General features: G+C 38.6%; 1 long non-coding RNA gene across 1 annotated transcript; it reads right to left on the reverse strand.

Annotated features, from left to right (window-relative positions):
* Positions 1 to 6,740: 6,740 nt before the first annotated feature.
* Positions 6,741 to 20,336, reverse strand: LOC135697888 (uncharacterized). Its single transcript, XR_010517450.1, has 2 exons — positions 19,660 to 20,336; positions 6,741 to 7,206 (listed from the first exon to the last, which is right to left on the reverse strand). It is a non-coding gene; the product is annotated as an uncharacterized LOC135697888 (long non-coding RNA).
* Positions 20,337 to 22,128: the final 1,792 nt, after the last annotated feature.

Consider the following 22,128-nt stretch of genomic DNA (forward strand, 5'->3'; position numbering starts at 1 on the left):
ATCAAATATATTGCTATGCTTTGTACCTGTTTCATCCATTTTTGACACTTATTTGTACGGCTTTGCACTAAAACTTCACAATTTCCGAAACATTTAACGTATTTTCCAAGAGCTGTCACTGACTCATCACCGTCGGTCGGTTCCGATTCTTACCACCAGGAGCGCATGAGTTTAAGTTGGACTTGTCAATATAATACAACAAGCGCTAATGTCTTCTTTAAATTCTTTGCAGACTTTACTCACCACGACTGCATGCATAGGAGATGAAGAAGGGCATAACAAAGAAGAATTTTGTCTTTTGCTGTGTTTCCCATTTGCAACTCTACACTAAGTGGCGAGCCTTGCGTCAGAGCCGTAGGAGCGATGGCTACACATTGAGCGTTCGTTATTTCTGGGTGTGTGTCTGTCTTCTCTTCTCCGCTGCTTTACACTTGCACAGGGTAAAAAACAAGCCAACTTTGTGTTTGATTGATTCTTACTTTGTATATTTCAGAAAATCAGTACATTGCGCGCATTGAGTGATCAGATGACAGCCCTGCTAGGAACTTTAAATAATAATTGAAAATTTCAAATGAACTAAAGTTGAAAAGACGTATCTGTGTCACTTGATAATTCATAAATGTAAAACCACACAAATATAAGAAATAAAGATCATTTAAAGTCGGTTCGGACGACGTGGTGGTAAGCAATAGCAGCAGTAGGAAGGTGGTGGTTAGTCCACTCTTCTACATCCAACAAGCAACAATTGACTGGTTGTGGCAAAGGAGGAAACGGTATTGGTTAAAGAGGCGCCAAGCGTCATCGCAAAGTTCTTCGAGATAACCACCATCCGTCGTTTGGCTCGCCGTGGCGGTGTCAAACATATATCCGGTCTGATCTACGAGAAAACACAAGATGTGCTGAAGGTGTTCCTGGAAAATGTGATCCGTGATGCTGTCACCTACTCTGAACACGCCAAGCGTAAGCGGCGATGGATGTTGTCTTCAATAAAACGGCCATTTTCAGGGCCAACAAGCTTATAGCAGTAAATAGTTGGAATAGAATTAATCTGTGCCTGTTTGTCCATATTCAGGCCCCAACGACCACACAAAATCCTCTCCAGAGTTGTAATCTTGTAACCAAACTTGGAAGCAGGGGTGCAAGTGCTTTTGATTCATTCTCTTCATAAACTTTCTCTATGAACAAAATACTACAAATTTGATACGCTTACAAATCAAAAACGGAAAGAGTTAAGATAATTGATGATGGATCAATTAAAAGAACCAAATGCTCTGCACATTTGTTCCGTCCACTAGCGGTCCTACGTCAAGCTTCCGTTCGTGCTCCTAGGCACAGACCCTTCTACTTTTTTTTTTAAAATTGTGCTTAGACACCCTATACAATGGGACAAAGTAAGTGGAGTTAATACCGATGGTACTCTACACTGAAAAAAGTTTTCACTTAGTTCCTATTAGGAACGCACAAAGTATTTTTTCCAAAAACAAAAACAATGATTTTTACCTGAAAATCACATAGCCTAAGAAATTCTGTATGAGAAATCATATCGATTTCATTGGACACATAACGTTCATGTGATTTAGTGGTGCAATTTCCAATTATGGGATCACATGAAAGTTATGTGAAATTCACATGGATATTTTCCACTGGTTATGTGATTTATTTTATGAGTGTAGTAATGCTTGGTAACAAATCAAGATTTCAGAAAGAGATTAAAGAGCTTGCTCCATACGCCACAGGTGTTCGATATGTCCTTGTAAGCAAGTGCAAGACTCTGCCAGAACTAATGTTAAAAGTACTTGATTCTGTCGTCAAAATTGTTAACTATGTCGAATCTGGAGCTTGGAACACTCGTTTATTCAAAGAACTCTACATGCAAATTAATTCAAATCACGTGGTTCTTCTTTTCTACACTGTTGGGCGCTGGTTGTCCAAAGGCAATGTTCTCCACCGTACTTTTGAATTAAAGGACGAAATCAAAATGTTCTTGGAAGTTCAAGGGAAAAATGACTTCATTGCTTATTTTAGTGTGGAAGGTTGGCATAAGCGTCTCGCTTGTTTGATAAATTTTTGTGCATCAAAAACGGAGCTAGTAGGGTAATTGATTCTGGTTGGACCTATCCAAAAACTGATGATGGTTGGACCTATTTTTTCAATCGCTAGTTTAGTCAATCTTCGCTTATTTTTTATTTTCAACGATCACTTTACTATCATAACAAACTCTTTTTCTTCAATTTGCATGGGTGTTTTATTAAAAAAACTTCAAAACAATTGAGTTTCAATGTGTTTTCAAAACAGTTCACTTTCCACGCATTAGCTCGTCATCATGCCTTACTTTCAAATATACAAAAAAGGAATATTTTTTACATTTATTTTTATTTTCATGCAGTAAAATACTGCTTTAAGGTGTAACAACACGTTAGTACGTCATTTATCCATTGGTTTCACTAAAATATTTGAATAATTGACGAAATTCGAATAGATAAATATGATCATGGTTGGACCTACGCATGATGATGGTTGGACCTATGTGTTTCCTAAGACGGCCGCTAGGTGCACTTCGGTTTGTCTACATCGTTCATGCGCAGCTGATTTGAAATTCGATTTCGCGTTGGCCGAGTGATCAGTTTCTTCGGTTATACGGTCGAAAATCTTCAAGATGCTGTTCTTTTAGTAAGAACTAAATGACTTACCGCGTATCAGGCACAGAAAAGGTACAATATTCCGAAAACGACACTTCACACAAAAATTAAGGGAAGCCACGGCAAGAAATATGGAAGGGAAATAGTGTTGAGTGTTTATTTGGAGAACCAGCTAAGGGATTGGGTTTGTATGTGCGCTGCTTCTGGCAGTCCTAAGACGACCAAAAAGATCTTGTAAGCTGCTAAAGACCTTGCGTCACTAGTTGGGCGTAAATTTAAAGGAGGAATTCCATCGTCAGGTTGGCTGAAAGGGTAACCACCGATTTCCGAACTACCACGAAAGTGCCGAAAGAATCTGTTAATATGAATTTACATTAAGCACTTCTCATACACCTTCTGTGTGCGAATTAACTTGAAATAAAATGTTAACTAACTAAAAATTGCTACATTCAAGGTGTTTTTATGTTACTTCATACGCGAAGTAAGCGATTTTCAGAGTTGGTTGGAAATGCTATCATGAAGCTTTAGTGTGATAATTTATTAGCTAGAGAATGATCTTTAAAAGAGGGTAGGTGGATAGTTCCGTTAGAGTACGGCAGTATGCAAATTGAATAGAAGTTTGAAAATGAGCGAAGGGCCATTAATGCGACAGTTTTTAAAGTCAGACGCATATCTTTTGCCTAACCCGTACGATGTACGCGGAGACTTCAGAGATCATTCTCTAGCTAATAAATTATCACACTAAAGCTTCATGTTAGCATTTCCAACCAACTCTAAAAATTGCTAACTGAAACTTATTTCCGAAAAAAAAAACTATAAAACCAGAATTAAGTTCTGATATTCTGTCATTTTAAGCCCCTAAATTCCCCGGGGTACCCAGAACATGCCTGGAAGTGGCCAATGTGTTCCAATGCACTCAATTTTGTTATTGATCTTGTTATCGAATTTGGAAGTAATGTGAAGTGTCGCATAATAGGTTTTATTCCTTCCATGTCAAATTTTGGTCCATGTTCCATATACCCTGGAACTTGTTCCGGCCATATCTCCGGAACCAGTTGACCGATTCCAAAAATAATCGATAGCTTTCAATGGGACCACAATACCTATAGTTTGAGATTAAAAATTTTCCAAATCGGGTCAATGATTTCCGAGAAAATGAGCCATGATGAATAGCTAATGCTTGGAAAGTGAACTTTTTTAAATACGAAGTCAAACTCAAATTTCTTGATTTTTTTTAAATAGCAATTTCATAAAAACTGTATAAAAAGGGTTTTTTTCATAATACCAATAAGCTCTAAACGAAGTTTTTGAACAAATATGGGCTAAACTAGCATTTGCAAAAATAGTTCCAACCATCATCATTTTTTAGGTCCAACCAAGATCAGTATAGGTCCAACCAACATCATAATTTTTTGCTGAATAAAAACGTTTTATAAAATCATTTGTTCATAATATTTAACTTTTTATGTTATTATTAGAGACAAGCAAGGTAGATCTTTCCCCTTATCACGCATTTTTCATAATTATATGTTGAATTCTTAAAAAAAAAAATACTACATGAATGTTGACGTCGTGTGAAACCGGCCTATATAGGTCCAACCATCATCAGTTACCCTAAACTTTTTTTTAAATACTTTATTGATGAGATTTTTAGCCGATGGCTAGTTCATCTCAGAGGGCTAGCAAACCCATCTTACTCACTTGAAGTGACACTTCCAAACGATCTACAAGCATTCAAGCAACACTGGCTCCGAAAGGTTAGTATTGAAAATGCTGTCATGTTCCATAGACTCTGAATGACTGACAAAAGAGCGAACGAGCTAAATTCGGATCTTTAATCAGAAATTATTGCTCATTTTCACTCACTGGATTATCAATGTGAGCTGTATTTCCCTGAGCAAGAAGATGCTGATGTAGAATCCGTTTTCTTCCTCAATGGATGTGGAAGACTTGAGGAAATATTTGGACCTGAGAAATGATTCCTCATCTCGTGATTTGTTCCGTGAAAAAGATTTGAACCAGTGGTTCTGGCATGCCATGTCGTATCCCAAAGTCTCCTAGCAGACATTGAAGATCATAGCCCCATATGCATCTTTGCACGTACGTACGAGAGCGGATTTTCAGCTCTTCTTCACATTAAAACCATGACAAGAAACAGATTGAACGTTGACGAAGATATGAGATTGGCATGATCACAAACGCAGCATCGTAACAAGATTTGAGATCTACAACAATCGTACGTGTTGTTGGCCGTTGTTAACATAGTTTAAATAAAACGAATAACTACCAGACCAAATGAACGGTTTTTATTCGTCTCAGCGTAATTTATACAATGTACTTTACAGGGGGCTGCGGGACACTCAATTGTGCACAAAGGCGGTCGCAGAGCTGAAAAGGTTGGGAACCACTGTACTAGACCCTCTCTAGTCTCCACTAACATCCTGCGATGATGAATCCTTCATAATTATAAGCAAATCAGAAATCTTTCGGTTGGGTGCAGATCACATCTTCAACAAGGACCATCAACTGACGATGGAGGGCATCACGATTTTACGAACTTTTTCAACTTTACTCAACAGGGATCAAGCAGAAGAACACACGTGGATTTTCAAGTTACTTTTGTAGACGAAATACGCGAATTACTTTTGTAGACGAAATAATATCTGTCAAGGACAAGAAAATTACCACTACAGTCTGTTATTTGAAATTAGCATCTTCAACTAAAGAAATTTAGGTATGTAGTGGAATTAAATGTAAATTACTAATCCTTCTCTCTATCTTTATATCGGTATTCCACTATGGACGCCCACATTTATCTGGATTTTTCATAATTCGATTAACTTAAATGGACAAATCTTGTCATTGTAGTGGAGTATTAGTTTATTTGTAGCTTTAAAACAATTAAACTGATCAGCCCAAATTATACCAAACATTTCGGTAAAAATTACCGAAGTCGGCGATAATTTCCAAGTGTGTAATTTGGATCTTATACTCATGTTTTCAACTTGTACACAACAAAAACAATCTTGCTACTTCACACTCATGCTGCTATTTTGATCACCTACCTGGGGCTACCTGAATTTTTTTCATACGTGAAATTCACTTAAGTCTTATGTGAAAATGCCCATCTAGGTATGTTAAAATCATTTAATTTTCATTTGACAATTAAATAGGTGTAATTCCTTCAACATTCAGGTGGAATTGTGGAGATTTTACGAGAGCCTTTTTAAGTAGACAAAAGTGAAAACATTGAAAGCTCAACGTAGCATTAACGAGTGGATTATTTGGAGTGTTATTTCCAGAAAAAAACAGTCACTAAACTTGCACACTCGCAGTCTCACTGTATATTATTTTAAGCCTAATGAAAGTCACGTGTATCTATTTCAGGTGTCCCCAAGCTCCGAAAACAGCACCCCTTCTGTGCTAACGCAAACCATTCTAACATAGCAAATTCTACCACATAATACCCATCGCTTTAAGGCACCTGTCCGAACAAAATTCAGCACACATATTGAATTGTTCACACGCTTCTCTTAAATAATGTAAAATGCACATACAACATATTTCTTTCATCGAGCCATTACCAGAAAAACAACACCATACTGGCGGTTCACGATAATCTTACAATACTTTGCACTTTATTAACATCTTATCACTAGCAATGCACGTCAAGGTCAATCTACACACTAAATGATGAATCGCAATAGATTGCTGAAGGAACACAAACGTGAGTATCATTCACTGGTATGAGTAACTAACTGATAAGCTTCCTTCAGTACGGACAGAATGGCGCCGCCGGAAAGGGAACGCTACCTGGCAGCGCATACGGTGTCGGATTCACCACTCGGCAGATATCCTTGTACGAGCGGCCTTTGGGCTTTCTCTTATGCGTCGGACTTGGACTTCCACCACCGGATGGGTAGTATCCATACTGATTTCCCCCGTAGCCACCAGAATAGGCTGGCTGATAGGCGGCAAACAGCTTGTCAAAGAGAACCGGCGATGCAAGGACCACTTCGGTCAACAGTAGCAAACTCAGCAGAGCCGTCAACACTAGTGACAGTGACCTCATCTTGGTCTGTGCGGCAGCGTTTGAAAAGGTTATTTTTAGCACTCAATCAACGGATAATTAAGGGGTGCGTATTCGATGGCGATCACACGGTTGCAGCAGCGTGGGTCTTTCAGTGGTTGCCTTTAAATGGTTTGGCCAAGTTCAGTGGCTGTTAACACTTTGAGCACTGTTCGAATGGTGATCGAGGCCTAATCAATGCAATTATCCACAATCAGCTATTTTCACACTATGTGGCGATCCTTAGATGGGCATTGGAATGAATACACTATCACGTTGCTGAGTGCGCACGAATGTTGCCGAGAGAGCCGCACGTCCGATCGGGTGGTCCACGGTAGATGATCTATCGAATGGACAGGAGCGAGCCAATGCTTTTATATGAGGGCTTTTCGCGACTGGCGTTCTATCGCGTTATGATGCTTTGCTTTCCTTTCGTTCTTAGCTGCAACGGGTTTGGCGAGCGGTCGCTGAATCCTGTGACGACGGGGATCCACTTTACTGCAAGAAAGATCAAAGAATGAATCACTGTTTTCATGAACATGGGTAACTTTGGATGTACAATAAAGCGAAACATGATATGAAAAAGCAAATATGGTGCTCTAAGAAGTGATGTGAAGTCGTTACAGTGTTCGTTAATGTTCGTCGATACCGTAACAAACAGATCATAATTTTACAACCGCATTGAACTTGATGTAAGGTACACTGGGGGAAGTGGGACTTGGGAGTACGTGGAACAATTATTGTCTTGTGCATTGCTGAGATTTGTCATTGTCATTGACAGACTTGCACGCGATATTGACAAAATTGTTTTTCACACAGTCACTGATAGGCTTGATCTTCAAACAAAAAAAAAAACCCTTGTCAAAATCTCATTATTTTTTTCGTCTGTGACAAAGATTTACCGGGTAACAAAAAGTGTTATTTTGGGCATTCTGAGTCATATTATTGTTATCCAAGCAGTTCAGTACGTAGATGCTTGTTCACTTTAACGGCTACATGTAATTGTTTTGCTAAAGTAGTTTAATTTCGTTTCAAATTTAGCTGATAAATACGCATTAAAAAATCTGCACATGTTTGTCGCTGACAGCATTGTCACTGACAATTGACATAGTTTTCTTTGACGATGACTGTTAGGCATAGGAGTAGCCAGAGGGGGGAAGGGGAGCAACTTCCCCCCCCCTCTTAACTCAGCAACACAAAGGCTTTCGGTGAAATGGCGTTCGGTAAATGACATTCAGCCAAATTTTAAATAGTAAATATTTTTTTCGCCCCTCCCTAGCTCGAAACCTGGCTACGTTCTTGCTGTTAGGGGGATTTTTTTAAACTACCGAACAGGTTTGGGCCGAAGGGTCTTCGATTTCTTTGAAACTTCGCCCATAGGTAGAGTTCATGGATATATTAACAAAAGTAAATTTCATAAAAATCAGCGTTGCCAATTTTTTCCGGAAAACCTTAGTTTTTCGATTTTCTCGGACACCACCAATTTAAAAAAAAATCATAAATTTTGAACCAAGCACTGCACAAAGTCAATTAACAAAAACTACTATTGATAAAAAATACAGTAGGAAACAAATTTCTCATGAAAGTTTTTACTATTAAAGAAAATCCAAAAGAAAACTGTGGAAATTATCGTCTGTATCATTGACTTTTATAAAAAAAAATGTTTTCATGTTAAATACCTACCTACACATCTGTATTATAATAAAATCATATTAAATTATATTAAAATCAAGGGGTCGGCCGAGTTGAAATGTCTAAGTCAAACGATTTGGTCGACATTATGAAACAGATCGTTCGGGTGATCGTCGCCACTATCTATACCTAATAAAGCCGATAAAAACCTTTTTAGGTAAAGATAGATATGTGTTGAAGATATTATATTTGATTTGAATAAAAAGAGTTGCTTAAGCTCGTTAAAGTCAGTCAGTAACTGTTGGTTATAAATGTTGCTGAGCTGGCAGCAATCAACTTCGCTATGGGAATGATTTCCAACATGCCCGCAGACCATTACTTCATCTTCTCGGATAGCCTCAGTTCTATTGAGGCTATTCGGTCGATGAAACCAAGTAGGCACTCATCTTATTTCCTTTCAAAGGTAAGGGAGCAGATGAGTGTGCTGGTCGAAAGATCATATATGATTACCTTTGTATGGGTCCCCTCACATTGCTCAATCCCAGGCAATGAGAAGGCGGACTCTCTCGCAAAAGTGGGCGCGCAGGAAGGCGAATTTTATGACAAGCAAATTTCATACGATGAATTTTACCATTTAGTGCGTCAGAGTACCCTTTCGAGTTGGCAAACCGATTGGGACAATGGAAATCTTGGACGGAGGTTACATTCAATTATTCCTAATGTTTCTTCGAGAGCGTGGTTTAAAGGCTTGGGTTTAAGTCGTGACTTCATTCGCGTGATGAGTAGACTTATGTCCAACCACTACTCGCTAGATGCGCATCTCAATAGAATAAACCTCGTGGACAGCAACATATGTCGGTGTGGAAACGGTTACGACGACATCGATCACGCAGTTTGGCAATGTACGGATAATGACGCCGCCAGAGAGCGACTTTTGAATACCCTCGAGGCCCAAGGACCTATATACCTATCAGAGACGTGTTGGGTACCCGCGATCTCTGCTATATGCAGTCGATTTACGCGATTGAGCCTTACAAATAAACGAACTAGATAAAAAAATAAATAAAAAAATAACTGTTGGTTATAGGAATTCAACATCAAATTCATCAAATAGTTTGTTATTTAAAAATCGAACGCAAGTGTATTCATCTTGTTTATTCTGCAGCAAGCCAAATTTACATAAGCTCTTAATTACTCAAAAAAAAAAAAAATCAAGTGTGTTATTCAAACATATTGAGTTACATTCGAAAGGCATGCAATGGGTAACGGACAAAATGAAACTGTGTACATATTGTCGGCTAAAGCTGTCACTCAGCAACGAGCATAAGGATTTAGTGACCGTAGACAGTAGATACAGCTCAGTACGTTTCGCCAATGTTCTCGTCAGCTGCAACAAGAGACGCTCCTTCGTCGGTAGGATCCGTCCAACACGCTTCACCACTATTTTCACCAGCTGCTGATGCGACCGAAGATTTTGAATCTGGTTTGTTGAATTTAAAATTCGCTTTTCAAATAGCGGATACAGTGCAACAAAAAAGTTGCCAAAAAGTTGGTAATTTACCAAAATACAATTACATTTTGAAGAAGCTACTCGTCACATGATAACTGAATCAAAAAACAAATTTAATAGGACTGCAACGTTTTTCAAAAGCAGGACGACCTTCATATAGTGCAGAGGTGCATGGTAAGATAGTAAATTTTTATCTTAGAGATGACATCAGTCTACCATTTCCTGGATTGAAAGACACAATTCCTATAGTTGTCAAACGGAGCTCGACAGAATTATCAAAAACGCCTGTTGCCGGCTCCGTTAAGTGAACTATATAAACAGTTTTTAGATTATTTGACTTTTACAAAACTGTTCATAGCCGCTTGTTACTTCATCCAGGTCATATTATATATTCGTTGACAGCGGCGTCATTATCATGCGCATTATTATTTCCATGTCTAGTAACAGTCACCAACAGGGAACTACGAATGATACAGATGATTTTCAGTTTTAGTAAGTCAAGGTTCTTGATTGTAATACAACATAGATGCGAAGGTAGGTATTTAAGCTGCTACGCGTACGGATGGTGTGCGAGGAGAAAGATCAATTTGATTTTTGACGTAGGACTACGTCTGTGATTTCTATATGGGGGTACACTTTGTGAAAACCGATAATGGAACATGTAACAAAATTATGAAAGATTTTGAACGTTAATAACTCAGCTGCCCCTGGACCAATTTCAATAATTTTATCACCTACCTATCAGAAATATTTCTACGCATCGATGTGTCTAGAAGCGTCGAAATAACTAAAAAAATCCACCAATTACGTACATGCATATGCTGCTTCCCCAACACAGTCATCAGATAATCGTTTCTAGACGAAACATGTCGATGTTGCATTGTTGCTTACCCAACACTGTCATCAGAGAGACGTTAGTAGACGAAACAAGCCAACAAACAATGCAGAGTCACAAATAAGCTTATATATTGAATAAATGGTAATTGAGTTACATTTTTCTATATTTAATTGTAGAAGGCTTTTTTGACACCAAGTATGGAATATCTGTATTTCCTCTTTGAATGTGATGATGTCTTTGGCATCTTTTATTTACAAAAAAAGATAATGTCTTCAACATAGGAGAAACGCAGGTAATGTCGGCCTAAGTGTCCCTAATTTGGGTCCATACATAAATTCAGCAATTGACTAAATTTTCAATAGCAACCAAAAATATCCATTAGTAACGTCCGAATAACGCTTTCATCTAGATAAAATTGATAAATAGCAGATTTTTAGCGATGGGCCCAATCTTAGATCCATAGGCCAACATTAGACATTTCCCATATGTCATTGACGAAGAGAATAAATAAAACCGGACCTAAATAGGAGCCTTGAGGAACTTTTGAAGTGACATAATCGGGATTTGATGTCTTTCCTTTGTATTTTAAAGGGTGTCCACGATGAAATTGCCACACTATGAAATTGCTCTAACTTTTTAACCGTTGGGTAGAATTTAATGAAAATTTGGGTGGATTTAGTTCATAGTGCATTATTTACATCCTGCAAGTTTTAAAGTCCTGTGATCAAAACTCGCGGAAATGGAGTCGAAAGAACAGCTCGTGCGTGATAAAATCTTGCGCATTCATCACGAGAACAAGGATCTCTCGCATCGTTCCATCGCTAAAACGTTGGGAATCGCGAATTCCACGGTGTCGCGAGTGATTAAGCGGTTCGAGGAACGGTTGACCACCGATCGGAAGCCCAGAAGTGAAGGAAAAAGTATTCCGTACAACACCAAAAATCACAACCGCGTAGTTGGGGCCTTCAACCGAAATCCGGACGCCTCCGTTAGGGATGTGGCTAAGAAGCTGCACCTAAGCCGAAGTTTTGTCCAGAAGGCCAAAACTAAGGCTGGGCTTCGAACGTTCAAGGTACAAAAGGCCCCTAATCGCGACGAGAAGCAGAACAAGTCCGCCAAAACCCGTGCCAGGAAGTTGTACCTCAACATGCTGACGAAAGTTGAATGCTGCATCATGGACGACGAAACATATGTGAAGGCCGACTTCAAACAGATCCCCGGCAACCTGTTTTTCACGGCCAAGGATAAGTTCAGCGTTCCGGAGCATGTCCGCACTCAGAAGATGTCCAAATTTGCGAAGAAATTCCTGGTTTGGCAAGCCATCTGCACGTGCGGGAAGCGTGCCTCCAGAAGCGGCTGCTTCCTCTCCTGAAGGCCCACAACGTCCCAACAATCTTCTGGCCGGATTTGGCCTCATGCCACTACTCCAAGGACGTGCTGAAGTGGTATGCGGACAATAAGGTCAATTTCGTGCCGAAAATGGTCAACCCTCCCAACACTCCGGAGCTCCACCCCATCGAGAAGTACTGGGCGATTATGAAGCAGCACCTTCTTAAACGACCTAAGGTAGTGAAGACAGTCGAGGAACTGAAGAAAGTATGGGTTTACATGCAAAAAACGGTTGATTCACAGGTTGTGCAGAATCTTATGGCCGGGGTTAAGGCCAAGGTGCGGGCATTTGCGTATGGACTGTAAATAAAATACGAGTAAAATGGTAAAATGAAGTTTAATAGTTATTTCTCAATCCCTGAAAATTTGATGGCAATCGGATGAAAACTCGAATTTTGCGAATCAATTTTGTGTGTGGCAATTTCATCGTGGACACCCTTTACTATTTGATGGCGGTCAGTTAAATATGATTCAAGCCACTTGTGGAGTGCGTAATGAATTCCCATTTTTTGAAGTTTAAATATAAGCATGAGTATGTCAATTCGAGCAAATTCGTAGTTGTTGAACGGCCTTTAAAGAAGCCATATTGCATAGTATTATTCTGTATTTAATTTAAGAAAGAGTTTTTCATTTACAATCGCCTTGAAAAGTTTCGGAATTCAAGAGATAATAGCTATACCACGATAATTACGTAGGTCAGATTTTTTGCCCGATTTAAAGATAGGCACTAAAAACGAATTTTTCCACATTTTAGGGAAGTTTCCGGATTCCAGCGACATATTTAAAATCCAAAATAATGGAGCAGTAAGTTTAGTTGCTAAAGTTTTCAATTTATTTCATGCATTGATCTAGTTTAAAAAATAACCGAGCATCCTTTCCTTGGAATTGGAGAGGTGAAGAGGTAACATTTGTCTTATGTAAAACAACGATGAATGAATTAATCATTCCCACAGGGTCTTGAAGGAGCTAGAGTTGCGATCGGGAGTGCTGATAGGTATTCACTTTCAAGCAAGCTTTTATTGATTATTGAGCTGCCCTTATGATGATGACAAGGCTAGCAGTTGGTGATCGGAAGCTCACCTTCGAATCCCATGCAACGACATGTGTATGTATGTATGTATGTATTAAATGTTCTAGTATTTGTGTGGTGGGTGCGTGTTTCAACAGGAAATAATGACAACATTCACTAGCGAGAAACAACCCTGCTCTTCTCCCGTTCTTATTTTCGGATTAATTGTCCCGTAGTTGAATAATCGTTTAATAAATGCATAATAGTGTCTCAGTAAACGTTATTTCACATGATATCAAGCATATATAATACACCCTTGTACCATGATGTCTAATAAACGCTGAATAATCAAAAATGCTTTCGAATAAGTTCTGTTACAACTCATATAAGTCGAATAACAGCTTCTCGACAGACCAATAGTTCAATGTGTTGTGGTTGAATAAATTCTACAGATTTGTGTGAATAAAGCCTGAACAGAAGTTATTATTAAGGCATTTGAATAAAATCGTCAAGAAGTCGTTTTATCAATAGCCGATTGTTTGTTGGGAAGTCGAAGTGGCATTCGCTTCCGATCTTCGGGCGTGTGCGAAAAGGGAGGATGTAATTACGTAACATTTTGCACACTCGTCGCCATATTCAGAACCAAACGCCCCCAACGACCACAAAAAATGCTCTCCAGAAATGTAATCTTGTAACCAAACTTGGAAGCAGGGATGCAAGTGAGTTTGATCGATTCTCTTTCTGTTTCGTTAATAGCTCGACGGGAATCACATTCTGGATGATAGAAGAGCAAAGCAGAAATAGTACGAAATAGGTTAATGAAGCCATGGTCATCAAAAGAGGAAATCGATGAAGAGAATTGACTTTCACCCCTCTGCTTCTAAGCCCCCTAATTCAGTCGTCGTCAAAGCAATGGAAACTAGCATCGCACCGTTTTTGGTTCTTGGGTTACACTTGCTGGTTGTAATTCTGCTGTTCGACATTTTCGAAGGACCACCAAAAAACAGAAATTGCACTATTTTCTAGGGATGCCTAAAAGTTCAAGTATTCGATTAACGATTAATCGTAAGATTTTTCCAGCTATTCGATTAAATATTTATCAAATTTACAATTATTCGAACCCTTAACCGACATCCCTTCTTATTTCTAGGAAGCCGTGATAAGAGATGTTATGCCTCAGAACATCCCGGCGGCGCTGACTGGGATTGAACCCAGGCCTTCTGTGGTGAGAGGTAATCACGCTTACCACTACATCACTGGCACCGCCCAATAGCGAAAATAAATAAACGTACTAATTTATCTGAACAGGCATAGAGAAGAACCATGACGTGAAATAGGATCGTAGATTCGCCGAAAAAAGTGTTAAGTATCTTTCTGTTAAAGGCTAAGATTTACCAACTTGTTGAGAGAAGGAGTTTATCCCAAGTAACAATCTAAATGCTTGGAAGATTTATTCTTATTTTATCATTGTGTTATCATAGTATCCCTTGCAGCCTGTGGTTGTATTACGGTTTTGTGTGCTTGTCATAAAATCAGGCCATCAAGTCGTCTATAAAACTGTTTTATGACTACTAAATTAAAACTCAGACTTCATAGTTTTAACGGTAGCTGTAAGGTGGTTCTGTATCATTACCTATAACTGCAGAATAAAACCAAAGCAAAACATACAATTATGTTTAAGGCATACTTTTTATGACCGATATAAAACTTGAAGCAGTCTTAGACCTTCATTAAAACCTCATTACAACTATCATCTTTATCAGAGGCCTAATATTCACAGATAAGAAATATACTACAACAATAACAAAAAATACTCTGAAAATTGTTACCAATATAAAAAACAAATCTATTCATATACATGAAATGAAAACCCCTTCAGTGCTTTTGAACACGATGAAGATGAGACGATCGCCAATATGAAACTCCAGGAGGATCTACAGTTATGGGCTCCCTCATATAACATAAGGCACAGTGCGGTGAAGGAGCTCTTAAAATATTGAACAAGCGGTTTTCCAATACACATCCGAAAGATCCACGAACCCTTCTTAAAACAACGCAAACAGTTTCACTAAATCCGGTTGGAGACCGGTATTGGCATCACGGTTTTAAACCTTGTATTGAAAAAGCTTTTAGTGGATCCAATAAGCATTTCTTACATCTTGATTACAAGAGAAAATAGGAGGATCGCTTGAAATGTTGACTTTTTGACAGGTTGCCATGGTTTTTGTATTGTTTTGATTCGCTGTACGGAATAAAACCAACACGCTAGTTATAGAGCTTAAATATAACTTACCGCTCTCAATTTGGACTACGAAATGCTAAGATACAACCATTAGGTTTATGTTATGCTATAGAATTCCAATCTAGGAGAATATGTTATATTGAGGTATTTATAAGGAGCAGCAAGTTATAACGAAAATAATGTCGTCGTATGAACAAATTTCACACATAATGAATAATTACGCTTTAATTGATAGGCGATAAAACACTTTCATACATTTATGTATATTAAAATAATATGTGACTGGTTATTGCTCAACAGTAGTAACAGTTTTTTACTAAATAGATAATCTTTTAATGACTCTTTAATGCAAGGTGCTAATGCAGACAAATTAAGATATCCCTATATTTTAGTGTTCATATGGCGCACTAAGTGTATGCTCCTATTTGGTATAATAATCACCATAAATATTGCACGGTATGCTCTGAAGCATATACAGATTGGTTCAAAGTTGTAATAAAGTCGTCTTATTTTCAATATACAATAATATCAACTATTATTACAAACTGACAAGGATCATGATTTCACATCGAAAGAATAAAACCACAATAAAATATTTCTCAATATTAACTATCATCCAAAAACCCCAACTTAAAACCTTCAAGGTTGTCAAAATGTTTTGCGTATCATGTTTTTTAAACTTCTTCAGGTTTCAGGAGCGATTTATGCGGTTGTAATATAGTTTTATGGTAGTCATCAAAAGGTTGTTAAAACTTTCTGATCTGGAGGAGGTATATATTTTCCTTTTTAAGAACCACGTGTAGCGTGTGATAAAACTGACATAAAACCTATGCTCCTAAGGAAGTTTGCATATCAAGTTTTAATGATTGCATTAAAACTGGGCCAATTGGCCATGACATGGCTGTATAGCGGTTCTCAGGAGGTTGTTAAAGCAATGTGGTCGTCAATGAAGGTTTTATAATTTGGTTATATCAACTGCTATAAAACTTCAATAAAACAAAAATTGTTGCTTGGGAACGATATAAACTAAAAAGGGGAAGCTTTAGCTGAGTGTACACTGATATTCGGCCTTCCAACCTGTTGCAGACACCAGTGTTACCCCTGTCCAGCAGCAAATGCGAGTGCCCAATCATTGAACTGAAAAATATGGGATTGTTCGGTCCGATTCGCTGATCCAGCTGCCTACACGTCATCATCATCTTCCAAAGGCTTTAGACCTGAGCTACCATCGGCCCTAATCAAGGCCACCATGATTTTCCAAAAGAGTTAAATTTCTGCTCCTACTGCAGTTAACATATAACATTTATTATATAAGACCACGTTGTCCTACGTCACCATTGCGTACAACCGCATAGGGCTGTCCCTTGTAGTTTTTGTTTGTGATTAGGGACAACCATAAACTAGTTATCTACAGAAAATCAGATCAGTTGATTGAAGGACAGTCATGAAATAGTGGTGGGTGGGCCCCAAGTAACACAAATTTGATGATGATGATGATGGTCCCACGTTTTCCTACAAATGTTTGAGCTGGACGATTTACGACTTTACTGAAAGTTTGATATGTCTAGGCATCAAATTGAAAACATTTATTCCTTCATAATATAATGAATTTTGCGAAGCACAAGTCAAAAAATGTGGTGTTCTTATTTCAACCGCGTTTCTATGAGAGTCACTTCCTCTTTAAATTCGATCACACAAATATCGAGGCAGCAAACTGTGAACTACTTTGAAAATGAACACCATAGTCAAATATACAATTCTTTGCTTCACCGACAACCATTGTAAGGCGTCTAGCATCAAAGTTGAGGAAGTGAATCTATTACATCTCAAAATCAAACGCATTATTTTATTCTGCAAGCGCTGTAATCTCGATATTTGTGTTGCATTGGACAGAAATAAAATGGATCGTCAAAATTCTAGATGAGGAGAGATGATTGATTTGTATAGCTGTATTTTACTGGCAATAGTTAAATCGTTTTTCAATCGACATAGAATTCCATACTTCTTGGCAATTTTCTTGATGACATTGTTAATGTGAGAGTTGAACTTAAGTTTGTCATCAACAATCACACTAAGATATTTAATCTCCCGAACGCGATCAATAGTCTCACCATCAATTACAACAGAGACGTTCTCATTTAATCGATTCCGCGAAATTACCATAAATTTAGATTAACTTGTATTCAATTTTAGCTGCTTATACTTCAACCATCTACTGTGAGAACGCAAATCTTCATTCAAGTGTAAAACGGCATCATCTAAACCTTAGCTGCAATGAATAACACAGTATCATCTGCAATAAGATTAATGTCGCAAAAACGTAAAACACGTTGCAAGTCATAAATATGCATAATAAATAACAGGGGCCCTAAAACACTTCCCTGGGGCACTCCAAAGCACAGAATCATTAAAAACAGTCCGTTGACTTCTGTCAGATAAATAGCTTTCATACCATTTATATGCAGTACTCATAATTCCAAAGCGCTTGATTGTACTTAACAGTAAGGGCCTAGAAATGGTTTCAAAAGCGCGTTTCAGATCCACAAAAAAACAGCAGAGTCGTATCTTTACGCTCCAAGTTGTTTTTCCATTTTGCTAACACCAAATTCAATGCATTTTCACAAGAATGACCTTCCCGATATCCCGATTGTTCTGGTATCAACAAAGAGTTGCTATTCAAATACTCCAACAGCTGGCCTTTAACAACAAGTTCTAAGATTTCCTCTAATGTGTGCAACATGTTGATAGGACCAGGCATGGAAAATCATTTGCATTCATTTCGTGCATTCATTTACATTCATTTGCCCCAAACTTTTTTCATCAACAGAATTCTGCAAAATGGTGTATGGAGCTTTTGTAGGTTTTGTTATTAGCTACAACTTTTGTTATCAATTCAAATCCGTATTTCTTATGTATGACGAACCAGTGCAAACTGAAGCCACTACTGTTTTTCAGTGAATGTATTTCACATTTACTGAAAAACAGAAACAAGTTCTGCCCGCTCTAATTCGTGCTGCATAAGAGATACAGACTTGAGTTATGGGCAAAAGTTGTAGCTAATAACAAAATCTACTAAAATCGTTTTCAAAGCGTTATTAAGAAAAGCTGATTCAACAAGATTCGAAACAGCCTGTTTCGAATATTTCCTCCAGCACTTCAATTTTACTAATTCATCGTTGTTATTTATATTATCTAATACAATAATCACTAAGGTCTCATGATTGGTTATTTTCAAATCAGTATCCGTAACTGAAAACATGGAATCAAAATTGGAATAAACGTGGTCAATTAAAGTTCTACTGTGCCTGGAAATACGCGTATACTCATTTACCGTTTGCTTTAAATTAAAAAAAAAACTCAGCTAAACGCTTCAAATGATTCGAATTATGGTTATCACGCCAATTAATATTAAAATCACCAGCCAATATATTTAATTTACTAGAATCAAGGAATTTATCGAGCCAGTTCTCTAAAACTTCAACAAAACGCTGGTCACTAGAACTGGGAGAATGATACAAAAAACCATAATTACCCATCTTCGTGCCACGTACAACTGTAATGCCCAAGAACCAGTTGCCATCAATAACTTCGTTGGTACGGTTGGTTGGTCTAGAATGTGATAAACAAGCAGCAACAATATATCCCGGAATACTATACTGATCAAAAGCTTCAGTTTCTACAATATGAGTTTCAGATAATAAAACTAAAAGAGGACGGTTTTCCTCAAAAATCTGACGTAATGCTACGTAGTTTGTTGACAACCCCGAACTATTCAAATACAAAAATTCGAATTGATTCACATTCCTGGAACTTGGCTACTATTTATTGAAACGCAAGCTGCTTTTCTTCTGATCAAAAAGTCTTTTATAGAGCAAACATTCTGAGCTAAATGCGGCATGGTTGACGTCCAAGTTCATTTTACGTTCTTTATTCATTTTCAAACATTTAATACATATCAAAACAGTTGATGTACACTCCGACGGTTTGTGTTGTTGGCTGCATAGAGTTATGTTGAGTAAACTGCTATACAGCCTAAACCAGTTATATAAAGGTTATATACTCTGTTATAGAACATGTGTGTTGCTTGGTACGGTACCTCCCAGCGCATATATGGAGGAGTTACTGTATATAATGCACCACATCAAAAAACAGAGGTCCAAGTTACAGAAGTGACAACCATTAGATCAAAATGCTTTTTTGTGAAAACAATTGTTATAACATGTTACATGTAAATTTGCAGCCTAAAGTATTTTTTACGGGCTCTGGTCGAAACAGCTATAGCTAATTGAAACAAACAAACAAACTGCTCAAAACCACCGATTTATACTTACAAAACAACTGTAGTTGTCAGTTTGACGAAGCCACTGCAAGCCCAATTACATATGCGCACAAACAATGAAAGGCGGCACGCAAGTCAAAGTGATGCATCGTAACTTTAACGTTGTTGATTTTACCATACGCCGCTCATTCATAAATTCTTCCGTTCCTGCCGGCTCACAAAGAGGGTGCTGCTGCAGGTATGTTAATGACGATTGAACAAAACGGTTCGATCATATGTTTTTCTGCGGATTGCAACCCAGTTGACCTTGATGAGATTTACTACTGCCGTTGCTGCTTCTGGTACCACTGGCACCGGTTCTGATCAATAACGGCAACAGTTAAAGCAAAGTGGTCACAAAATAAGAAGATCAACGCGTCTCACGCAGCTGAGCAAGTGGTAGGTCTTGAACTTCAGTTTCTATCTATGCTGCACATTGAACTTGCTCGCAGTTGTCCCCGTATGACGATTTTGATTTGCCTATTTCACGAGATTGACTGTTTGGAAGTAAATTTCACACTTGAACTCTTGTTTCTTCCTGCAAATTGAAATCGCAACCTTGGTTGGTCACTGCCACAACAGGAAGATCGCGAAAAAGTTCTTGGCCCTCTTGTGCACTCTGGTCGCTTATCAGCGTTGTTTACGATTTTGGTTCCGTAACACAAACAAAAATAACGTGTTGTTCAACTACGGAACGACGGATGCTAACTGATGCAGAGTAGATTTGTGCCGCGCCAACTTTTACTGCTAGAGGTACCTATCGACTATGTATAGCCCAAGTGCCACGGTATTATACCGTGCAAAACCTGTTACTAACTGGTGCTCGCTGAAGTGCACACTTTGCAGGTAACTAAACCATCATGCAATGCTCAAACGGTCGGGAAGAAACGTTTAGCGATTTGGAATTTGGAAGCATGCGCGCTCACTTTATACGATGTCTGCAATAATGAACCATGTTGTAGGGCGCTTTGTACAGCGTCTCTGGAGCGCGGAAACTGAAGGCACGGGGCTTTGGTTTTGAAATAGGCTCTCGGGTTGCGAAAGTGAATTTTGCTGGTAACGAAATTAAAGTTCGCGATACCGAGGTGGGCTGAACCGTTCATTTAGCAGTGTTATTTGACTCAGTAAGGGGAAGCTCCGAAATAAATAATTACGTTTTGAGTTTTATTAAAAAATATTGGGAAAATAATCACATTTTTCAAATTTTTTCAAAGAAATTTCGCGTGCAAAACAACCTTTGGTTTTGTTGAGGGTTCTATTTTTTAAAATGATGAGATAAAAAAAACATTACATGTACATTTGCCCAGAAATCTATGAAAAAACTGATTTCCTAAGAGTTAAAAAAATAAATACTCGCCGAAATTTTCTTTTTATTTTCGGTACGATGAAACTCCCCTAATGCAATTTATAGAAAATCCCCAATGTCGTAAACGAATCAAGAAAATCCAAATTGTGATCTTTGTTATTTTTTTTTAAATATATCGGTCTGAAAACGGTGATTCTAGACGTTCCCGACAGGGCTTAAAAAAAATTGACGTGTGTTGCAGACGTTTCCCTTGTGGAGTGCAGACTCTGGGGAATAATTGTTTTATTCCTGATGAGGATTCAAGATGTTCTAACTAATTATGAAGTATTTGACGAAGAATCCGACGATGATTCCAAATGTTCCAAATGGGGACTCTTCAAATAGTCACCTCATGTGGGGTGACTCTCCATTTGATTTGCATGGTAACCTTATCATAATCCAATAATATGCGCCAAACGATGCTGCCGAGACAGGACAAGGATAATTTTTACAGTCAACTGAATGCCGTCGTGGATAAGGTTCTAAAGGGTGACATCAAAATCTACACAGGCGACCTCAATGCAAAAATCGGCTCCGACAACACGGACTATTAGCGTGTCGTGGGACGCCATGGTCTCGGCGCAATGAGCGAAAACTGTGCTGCTGTGAGCTGTTTGCATCAGCTGAAAATGGAGACGGAGCCTTCTTGATGTCCGGAATAAACGCAATGCCGGCATCGCGTCTGACCATCACTTTCTAATCGGCGAGATCCGCCTACTCATGGTGCGGATCCAGCGACGGGAGGAGAAACTCGGGCGGCGGTTCAACACACGCCGACTTGAAAATCCAGCGGTAAAATGGTCTTTCGTTGAAGAACTTGAGACTCGAGTTGCGGACGTTCCAGAAGGTGGAAGCGTAGATAAACAATGGACGGCCATCAAGAATGCATTTATAGAAACAAGCGAGAACAACCGCGCACCCAGAGGAAAGAGTGGATCACTGATGAAACCTGGCGGAAGATTGAGGAGGGTAGATAAGCCAAAGCCGCGATAGAGCGGGCGAGAACCAGAGGAGCCAAGAACGAAGCCCGTCAACGGTACTCGGCTCTAGAAAAGGAAGTCAAGCGTTCTTGCAGACGGGACAAGCGAGCGTGGGTGAACGCCCTGGTCGACGAAGGGGAGAAAGCTGCAAACACTG

This window comes from Ochlerotatus camptorhynchus, unplaced genomic scaffold, assembly GCF_037179485.1.
Source record: "Ochlerotatus camptorhynchus isolate MF236.1 unplaced genomic scaffold, CSIRO-AGI_Acam_v1.1 ptg000079l, whole genome shotgun sequence".
Lineage (NCBI taxonomy): Eukaryota > Metazoa > Arthropoda > Insecta > Diptera > Culicidae > Ochlerotatus > Ochlerotatus camptorhynchus.